Genomic DNA, 10049 nt, shown 5'->3' on the forward strand with positions numbered 1-10049 from the left:
TGGAAAAAGGATTCCCAAGTAAGTCCTCACAAAAAACTAAAGAAAATGAACATGAAAATACCATAATTTACCTTCATGTTTGAACTATATTTAAAATTGTTCAACTGAAATGTTAAAGTTATCGAATAGCAGCTGTTACAGGTTTTAAAGATGCAAGTTGAACCAGAAATGAAAAAGGTGTCATTAAAGGGTTAGTTCACCCAAAAATGAAAATTCTGTCATTAATTACTCACCCTCATGTCGTTGGACACCCGTAAGACCTCCGTTCATATTCAGAACACAAATGAAGATATTTTAGTTGAAAGCTGATGGCTGAGAAAGGCTTCACACAGGCCTCCATTGGCATTCAGTACATTGACACTTCCAAGATCCATGAAAGGCACTTAAAACGTCGTTACAAAGTCTATCTCACCACAGTGGCTCTACAATAATCATACAATGCGACGACAATAGTTTTTGTGCGCAAAAAAAAATCAAAATAACACCTTTATCCAACTTGTTCTTGTCTTCCGTGTGCGCCTCCACGACGCATGCGCGAGAATATGACGTAGCGCCGGTGTTCGGGAATCGATGAAATACACACTTAAGCTCCATTTTGAGCACTACGCCGAGACCTAAAGCACGATCAATGTAGAATCCAACAGCTTAGACACGCGCGTCTTCCTCTGCTCGTAAACAAATCGCTTCTGGGTCATATGTCCGAACGCCGGATCTGCGTCATATTCTCGCGCATGCGTCGTGGAGGCATACACGGAAGTCGAGAACAAGTTGTTAAAGATATTTCTGAGAGCTCTCTGACCCCTCCATTAGACGGCAACACAACTTCAACCCTATATGGGCCTTGAGATGGTAAAGAAGTTGTTAAAATAGTCCAGTTGACTACAGTGGTTCAACCACAATTTTATGAAGCGCCGAGAATATTTTTTGTGCATAAAAAAAATGATTTTCTGTTTTAGACATACAACGCACACTTTATGCAATCTATTGGATTCTACATTCATTATGCTTTAGGTCTTGGTGTAGTGTTTAAAATAGTGCTAAAATGTGAATTGCCTGGATGCACCAACTGTGACAAACCAGTGGGTGTACATTAGTGCTGGACGGTATACCGGTTCATACCGAATACCGGTATTCATTTTTTTTATGATATGTATTTTGATGATAACGCAATACCGGTATATGTCGCTTAAATTTAAAACCTATATCAAGCAATTTAAAAAAAAAAACGTACAAAAGGAAATTCAGAATCACAAAATTACTTGCAAAGCAAATTAATTTTTTCAAATTGAACAAAGTATTAGTAAACTTGCACTTCCTCATAGCTCAATCCCACCAGGATTAATATACAAACACACTACCGGTCAAAAGTTTGAGAACGGTAAGATTTTGTTATGTTTTTACAGAAGTCTCTTCTGCTCACCAATGCTGCATTTATGTTATTAAAAATACAAAAAAGCTGTAATATTGTGACAGTTCTGTTGTGAACTGTTCTCTATGTGAATATATAGTAAAGTGTAATTTATTCCTGTGATCAAAGCTGAATTTATCATTACTCTTTAGTGTCACATGACACTTCACTAATCATTCTCATATGAGGATCTTATCTTATAATCTTGTTTGAGTTTTAACTTAAATATACAGATACAAACAATGCTTTAAGTTTAGGTAGGCTACTGTTTGTTTTTCCCCGTTGTTGTTGTTTGATTAATATTAATGACACCGGCTCGGGGTATAGGCTAGCCTATATTGGGTTGCTTTCACTTTAAGACCTACAGTAATGCGCCTAGATCCGGTACACTCGTGTGAGCGCTGACAGGCGGTAAACCAGTGCACGGAATCCGCTGCCAGTCTGACATCTGTCTGTGTGTCAGTAGCGAATGAATTCGGGGTTTACATCGCTTTTTAAACTCTTTTTTTAGTGCAATTGGGCATATCATACTAGGGATGAAACGATTACCGGTTTCACGATAAACCACGATAAAATTTAGTGACGGTTAGTAATATCGTATAAAATTTAATTATCATTAAAACCGCGCGTGATTATCACGATTTTAAAACTCGCTGTAAATCTTGTCCAGTCAGCGTCAGTCTGGCGCGGCGCACCACTGTTTTCTGAATGAGAATAAATGGCAGAAGGCAGTGACAGCGCCGCGAGATTTTTCAGATTTCTAAAAGGACCAAATCTGAGGCGTTGTCATATTTTGGCTTTTACAAAAGTCCTGAGGGAAACTTAATCGAAGATGGTCACCCTGTCTGCAGAACATGCCAGAAGAAAGTCGCTGTAATAGAGGGAACACTTCAAAACTACGAACGCAAGGCAAGTGGACTTTGACCTCAATACCAAAACTACGTCTGGGAAATAATAACGTGAAGCGAACAAACAAGTTCAGACAAGACTAGGGTGACATTTAAGGGATAATAATCAGGGTTTGACATTAACAACCGCCATTTGCGGGTGTAACATTATTTCGGCTGCACACTAGCCACTCTGGCTGTTGAACTTATTATGGTCTTCTCAAAAGCCGTCCGTTATAATTGCGTTGCGCATTATAACCACTCACACGTGTTTATATTGAGTTTATGAATGCAATGTCTCATAATCAGAGGCGTTCAGATTATCCAGAATTTTGTTCAGAGCGCGCGCCGCTCTCACTGAAATCTGCACTCGAAGCAGAGATAAACGTGCGATGTACGCAAGAGATTCATTCATCATACAGTGGTTGACCGTTTCTGTTCTATTTCAGCAGCGAAAATAGTTTTAAAAAACACAGCAGAGCTACAGCGCATCTGATATGACTGTCATAAAGTTGGTGAATTTAGGGACCGTCTCTAAAGTTACACACAGCATTGGTAACGTTATACGCGTTTCTGAATTCAATAGCATTTGAAGAGAATGACAGTCATAAAACTGACTGTAAAGTGTTCATCTAGGTGTCGGGTATGATGCACACATTTTGATATTTAATTAAATAAACTGTCAAATCATTTGAAAATATGGATATGCATTATTTCTCTAGGATACTGTTTGGGCTCTTACACAAAACATGGTAGATTTAAATGCATCATTGCTGAACACTAATGAGAATATTACTTGAGAATATATTTACAGAGATAATACTAGAGATTATATTTACGAGAAATTATTATTATTTATGCGTTGCTATTGACGACGGCCATTATAAGGAAGGAAATCCCACAGAATCTTGCTTAAAAAAGTGCATAGAGCTGCTTTAGTTTGTTTGTTGATTTTCAAATATAAAACTTGAACAAAACCGTGATAATATTGATAACCGTGATAATTTGGGTCACTCTAATCGTGATGTTAAATTTCCATACCGTTTCATCCCTATTGTGCAGCATTTTTTGCCACACTTTTTCCTTCCCACAGACTTCCCACTGAGGTGCCTTGATACAGCACTCTGGGAACAGCCTATTTGTTCAGAAATTTCTTTCTGTGTCTTACCCTCTTGCTTGAGGGTGTCAATGATGGCCTTCTGGACAGCAGTCAGGTCGGCAGTCTTACCCATGATTGCGGCTTTGAGTAATGAACCAGGCTGGGAGTTTTTAAAAGCCTCAGGAATCTTTTGCAGGTGTAATTTTGATTCAGATGATTAGGTTAATAGCTCGTTTAGAGAACCTTTTCATGATATGCTAATTTTTTTAGATAGGAATTTTGGGTTTTCATGAGCTGTATGCCAAAATCATCAGTATTAAAACAATAAAAGACCTGAAATATTTCAATTGGTGTGCAATGAATCTAAAATATATGAAAGTTTAATTTTTATCATTACATTATGGAAAATAATGAACTTTATCACAATATGCAAATTTTTTGAGAAGGACCTGTATATATGTATATGTATATATATATATATATATATATATATATATATATATATATATATATATATATATATATATATATATATATATATATATATAAATATATATAAATAACTTTTTGCCTTGTGTGCTACAAAAAAATGCTGTAATTTTAGTATTTTTTTCTTGTTTCTAGTATAAATATACCTAAATATTCTTAAATCAAGATGCATTTACTAGATAAGTTAAATGACATTAGATATTTTTTCTTATTTTCTGGAAAATAAAATGAAATTGAAGTGAGTTTTTGGTTAAAAGAAGCAAATATATCTGCCAATGGGTAAGAATTATAATTTTTCTGTTTGGTTTCTTATAAGATAATTTTTCTAATACATTGGCAGATAATTTAGTTTGTTACAAGCAAAAACTTAATTCATTTAAAATTTTCTCCCCAGGAATCAAGAAAAAATATGTAATTTTCCTTAGTAAAAGCATCTTGATTTAAGAATTTTTAGATATTTGGACTGGAAAAAAGACAAACATACCAAGTAAGAAAAGTAGCACTTGTTAAATTTAAATAAGAACAGAGTTCTAACTCACTAATAATATTTAAATTTCACCCATTAAAACTTTTGGTTGATGAAAGTTTTACAGATATTGTTAAATATCTATAAATTTACATCTCAAGCTACTCTACTGTCAGCTCAAGCTTTTGTCAAATCTGTCATGTTTCCAAGAAACAAAACAAATAAACAAAATAAATATATATAATAGAAAAAGGACCGGCCCCCGGGTATGTCCACAACATCGAATCTGGCCCCCTTTTAAAAAAGTTTGGACACCCCTGTGTTACATGAACAAATATGTTATAAAAGCTCTATGCTTATTAGCAGACCTCCCTCCAATAGCACAGGGTACCAGGATACTCCGTTACCTGGGTTACCATCAGATAACCATTGTTTTACAGCCTAAAAGAATGTGGCCACATGGCAAAGACAAAAAGCCTGTAAAACACGCTTTTGCCTCAAGTGATAAACAAACCGTCTATAAATGAACATACACCGCAGGACATTGTGTGTACACACATAACTGTCTTGTATGTTATTTAGTTTATGCATGTCTTATGAACAACTTACTATTTCATGTTACCTCATATATGTCATGTCTCCAATCAAATTAATTCTCGCTTCACGACTTACACCTTCACATAGGTCACGTCGTCGTAGGAGGCAATGTGTGTTTGTTACATTAACTAGAGTATAAATGGGCACAGACCCACTGATTTCATGCTTGAACAAAAGAGCCATTAAATCTCCAGAAGAATTTCCCGCTGGCCAAGTCTACCTCAGGAGGGGGTGACTACTCCCATACCTTAAAAAGAGTGATCTCAGATTCTCTTTTTCTCCTTCTCTTCTTCCTGGCTGAAACAACACATCTCAGCCAGCAGGCCCAGCTCACAGCTTGTGCAACTTCCTCAACCTCGATGTCAAAGCAACCATGCAAGTTCACCGTCATTCCTTCGCTCATCACAGAAGGAGTCGATCGCAACTGCAAAACCATCGGACGGAACCATCATCAAGACTTTCTCCTGTGACCGTATATCTGGACGCCTTCCCGGGCGAATGCAAGTAATGTACTAAGAAATACAAGTCGCTGTGTAGTTAGTAACGCATTGCTTGCACCAGGCTAATGTTGACAAGAGAGGAAAGTACATTTTTCTGAGGTATTAAACTTTTTATTTCATAACAAGTTATGAACATAATGTTGGAATAATGACACAGACATTGCCTGGCTACAGCATCTCATCTTGACAGCGTTTGTCCTAGGCTTCAACTGCGCCTGACAGAAGAATTACATTTTTTAAATACATTTTTTTTTATTTAACACCACCTCCGTACCTCAATTCACTCCGATAAGTATATGCTCCCGCTCATTAGCTATGGCCACTGAGTGACGCCCTTGGTTTCATGACAAATTTATTTTGTTCCTCTTTTAATAAAAAGTTAATAATGAACCCTTGCTATGCACACTAGCGATGTGTGGATCAGCTCTAATGTCACCCGAATCCACTGCTAAAATCTTCCACACCTATGATTTTCTCTGATTAAGGTATCCGCACCCGATCATCACATTATTAGAACTATTCAAATTCTCAAATTTGCCAAAAAGTATTGGGCCACTCCTCCAAATTACTGAGTTCAGGGGCCTCATTTATAAAACTTTGCGTAGGATTTGCGTCAGGAGTGGCGTACGGATGAAACATAGGACGTGCGTACGCACAGAAATATTTGGATTAATAAAACCGTGCGCACGCACATCCTACGCAGTTTTCCCTTAATAAATCACAATCAATTCTAAATGTAGCGCAGCTTTTGCGGCTTCATGTCACGCCTATAGTTGCCCATAAATAATCTGTGAAACGCCCACAAGTTAATATTCATCGATTGCGGAATCATGGCAAACACAGAGAGGAAATTAAAAAAAACGTAACTTCACTTAACCTTGGCAAGGTGGAACAGAGGAGAAAAATGTTGTTTTGGAGGGCACAGTGTGGGCATTACTAATGCCAAAAAGGCACTTGAGTGGCAAAAGATTGCAGATGCCGTAAATGCTGTAGCCTCACAACCTCGGACCGTGGCCAAAATAAAAAAGAAATGGTCGGACATCAAAGTCGAGGCAAATAAGCGTCTAACGCTCCATCGCCAGAGTGTGTCCTCGTTTGCCAGCAAGTCTTCTTGCTGTGTGAAGATGCGTTCACTCTGAATCCTTCCATTTGCCACATCTTCTAAGAGCGCAAGATCAGCCATCGTGCGTCATTACGCATTGGGATAGGGCATTTTATTTCCATCCATTTAATTGCATCTGACAAGCTACAGATGTCGTATAATCTACGTGGAAATGGGAAATAGTTCAGTGCAAATGTAATGTCTTGCAGCTTTCTGAATGGTTGAGACATACGTCATACGTTATTTTATCAAAAATAGAACAAAAGGCATATGCATGAATACCATGATTCCGTAGCTGATGAAGAAATTTTACTATGAAAACAACTTTCCTCAGTGGACAATTAATACATCTATCTATCTATCTATCTATCTATCTATCTATCTATCTATCTATCTATCTATCTATCTATCTATCTATCTATCTATCTATCTGTCTGTCTGTCTGTCTGTCTGTCTGTCTGTCTGTCTGTCTGTCTGTCTGTCTGTCTTTCTAATTGCATCTATATCTGCTCCGCCAGACGGACACATTGATGAGAATATCAGTTTTGTACATTAGCTATTTCGTTCTGTTTACCATATTATTTATGAGGATGAATTGCATAATATGCCAATATTATTGCAGAACATATATCACTTTTCTTTTTGCAAATATGTGTTAATATGCATTGTGTTTGTTTTGCACTGCAGATCGATCAAACGGGTGTTCGTGTAGGCTGCTCATTGTAAGACTTACTTTGTGAAGTCTTTATGTTATATTTAAGAGGCAGTATTGCCATTTCTTTTGCACAACGGTCTACAGTTTCACACACTTTCACGTGTTTCTTCATCTGCCGACGGTGTCGCCATTTCTCATTTCACCTGTTTTTGTGCGTCCGTCTGGGTCAGAGCTTGCGTGAAGGACCGCACATTTTAAGTTTCCTTTTTATAAATACCAATTATTGCGTAGAGAGCGGCGCACGCCTTCTTTCGTTCATAAATGAGGCCCCAGGTCTTCAATTTTCATAACTGGTATTGGGTCCGAAACTGTTATCCCTAACACACTGTGTCCGACTGATTGCAATTCATCATATCTATGTATAATCTTTTTATAACGTTTTTTTATTTTTATTTCAACTTGTTTTTATCTTTGGTTATTGTTATTTGCTTTCTTAAACATGGTATTTTTATTAAGTCGTGATTATCAATATTTTAATAACTTTTCTATGTAAAGCATTAGGGCTGGACGGTATATCGAGTTTTTACAATATACATGGATACATTTTTTAGAGACAATATGGAATGAGGCAATACCGTTTATATCGATATACAGTAGATTGATACGAACGCATCTGAAAAATTGCGGAATACGCAGAATGAGCTGATGCAGGTAAAGTGCATAATACAATTTGCCCTTAACAAGACACATGCTTTATATTAAGGGCTTCAAAATAACTGGATATAATTATAGTTGACCCGTATAGTTTAAAGCAGCTTGCCCTGTCAGGCGCTTTGAGAGATACTTGTGCTGACAGACAGATAAATAGCCTATTTGTTCTGTTTAATGCGTTTGAAATGTGGTGCTTTCCTCAGTGCATGACTTACATTTCACAGGTATATTCTCCATCAGTAAATGTTAGAAAGTCATGCAAATATGTCCATTTTATGTCAGGAGAGGACGCGCCTTCTGCAAGTGAATCTCTGCTAAAATTCCGTGAACGAGCGCACTGTATGCATGCGCCCCAAACAGACGGAGCACAATAGAATAGGAATGCAAAAATACTGACTAAAGTATACATATTTCTAAAATATTTGTTGTTGGACAATAAATGTGCCATATGTGGAATTTTAAACCTAAAAGTAAGTATATTTTTATGAAAGTGACCATTAAAATGTGGTAATAGGCTATATAAATATAGGCTAATATGCTTGTTTTTATTTTCATTTTTAGTTTAATGAATTTAAAAACAAAATTATTAATTGTAAACCTCCAATTTGCACATAATATATCCTACATTACATTCACTGTATTGGTTTATAGATTTCAATATCAACATTGTTTTTAGGACATCACTGGGCAGGATGTAAAAAGTATATATATATAAAAAAAATTTATACTGATTTTTTTGCATCCAAATAGGAAAACTTAGAAAATACCAGAATGTATACCGTGTATCGCCATTCAACCAAAAAATACAGATATTATTTTTTGATTATGTCGCCCAGTCCTATAAAGCATTTTGATTTACCATTGTGTATGAAATGTGATATATAAATAAACATGCCTTGCATATTTAACTTTACCACCATAGCCTACTAAAGTGCTGACTGTACTTTTGACTGAATGGTTTGCTTTATTTCTTATTGGAGAGCTTCCTATACCTTTTACTTATACTTTTATAATGGCCATTATTGATTATTAAAACTGACGTTTAACAAAAAAGAGAGTTGGGTTTGTCATATTTCATTTTATTACAGTGAAGATAATCAGAGTACATATTCACATATTGCCTGAACCAAATATTTATAGGTTGAATGTTATATTTCATTTTGTTTTAAAGGTCCCGTTCTTCGTGTCTTTTTGAAGCTTTGATTGTGTTTACAGTGTGCAATATAACATGTGTTCATGTTTCGCGTGTAAAAAAAAACACAGTATTTTTCACACAATTTACTCATCTGTATACCGCTGTTTTCACTGTCCTAAAAACGGGCTGATGAGTTCCTTGTTCTATGAAGTCCCTCCTTCAGAAATACGCAACGAGTTCTGATTGTGCCAGCGGTTCCTGTGTTGTGATTCGACAGCAGCTTAGCACAAGTTCTACGGAAAGGTCACGCCTCTTAACGGGAGAATGATCTCTATAGAGTCCCTGGGAAAGCCAAACAAAGGTGATTTGACTCCGGGATGAAAATAACAGCGTCTCGACGACATGGCGACAAACACACTCAAGCTACAGTTCCTTTTCTCCACGTGACCGTCCTCTTCTCCACGTGGGACAGCAACAAGACAACGCCCCCTTTTTCACGTATTCTTGTGGGCGGAGGTTAGTCTGTTCTACTGACGTAATTACTGCAGGAAGTACCAGGATGTAGTCCAAGCCAGCCGTTCGCTGTAGGCTTTGAAAGGGAACTTCTGTTAAATAAAATATCTCGCTTGGCATTGAACTTTGAGCTTTATAATTTTCCAGATATTATTTATGCTCTAACAGCAACATTACAGACTAACTAAAGTTTGAACAATGGGATCACGAAGAACGGGATCTTTAAATATGCATGCAGTGAAGATAATCAAAGTACGCTTTTCCTGGATCTTTTCCCCTCTGGCTCTCAGCGAAGGCGGTCGCATTCCCTCTTCTCTCCCTCTTGTCTCCCTCCTCCCTCCTCCCCTGCTTGCTTCTCTCGTCTCGTCTAGTCTACTGTCTTAAACTTGAGAGACTCTCCACGCACTGCTCTCGAACTAAAAATTATGGATTTGATCAACTGGTCTCTCAACGCAATTGACACCATCTTCTCGACGAGAAGCTTGGG

The sequence above is a fragment of the Gobio gobio genome, assembly GCF_949357685.1.
Source record: "Gobio gobio genome assembly, chromosome: 1".
NCBI lineage: Eukaryota > Metazoa > Chordata > Actinopteri > Cypriniformes > Gobionidae > Gobio > Gobio gobio.